Here is a 1,101-nt window from a genome sequence, read left to right on the forward strand (position 1 = left end):
GAGATCGAATTTTTTCATGGCTTTCCTAGTTTTTTTTTTCAGAACAAATATACGTGCAGGTGTTTTGAACGTCAAAACTTTATCCTTGATCGTGGAATTACAGTTTGAGTATGATATGAGAGACGGATGTTCCATACGCCTATTTAGGACCGTATTTGCTTTATTATTTGACTATTTTGCTTTTCCTTCTTATTTTGGTGTGAAGAGTTTGAAAATCTTATACTGTTTGACTTTCTTTTCTTTATTTGCTTATTACTTTTTTACTGTTGTGTTCTATTATTTTGTCTTCTTTTTGTTTTGTTTTTATTTCTTGACTGTTGTTTTCTTTTTCTTTTGACTTACTTGTTTTTTACTTCATCTTCTTCTGGTGTGAATAGCTTTAAAACAATGTAAATAGGACCGATAATTTTCTCAAAGACCATTTTATAAATCACACTGGAATATATATACTGAAAGTCAAGTATTTTGCATTCTCAAATTACATATTTTGGGGCAAAAATCTATGTATATGTCAACCCACGATTCACTTACCCATGTAGGATAAGATATTTCTTCTTAAAGGCTTGAATGTTTTACTCTAATAAATTATCAAGTATAACGATCCGCTACCAGCAAATTTTTCTCACATTCAATCATAACCACTCAGATATAACTTTCCTAATACCATCCTCATATAGTAAAATGTAACCCTTATTCACCTATTAACAATAGCCATAACCCCTTCCATTCCCAACATTCCTGTTCCACACGACTCGTCTCCACTGCCAGATAGATTCCCATTCGACATTTGACGTAAATAAAAGGGAAATGTAGATAAGATTGTCACCACAGAAGCGCCTGGCATCACTCCAAACCATCTCCTGTGCCCAGAGCTGAATGGATGGTTAACAGAGTTCTGTGACGCCTTTCTATTGATTGGTTGTGTCTTATCTGTGGTCGATAACGTAAGGTTACTCCTTACACAGCCATGAATGTGTGTAAGATTTGTTTGTTTTATCATTCTTGCAGTATTTCATGATCATTGCAATCAGATTTGAATGTTTTAATTTGGAGTTGATATTCACCACATGATTGTATTTTCTTCTTCTTCTTTGAAAAGCC

This window comes from Penaeus monodon, chromosome 28 (genome assembly GCF_015228065.2).
Source record: "Penaeus monodon isolate SGIC_2016 chromosome 28, NSTDA_Pmon_1, whole genome shotgun sequence".
Classification (NCBI taxonomy): Eukaryota; Metazoa; Arthropoda; class Malacostraca; order Decapoda; family Penaeidae; genus Penaeus; species Penaeus monodon.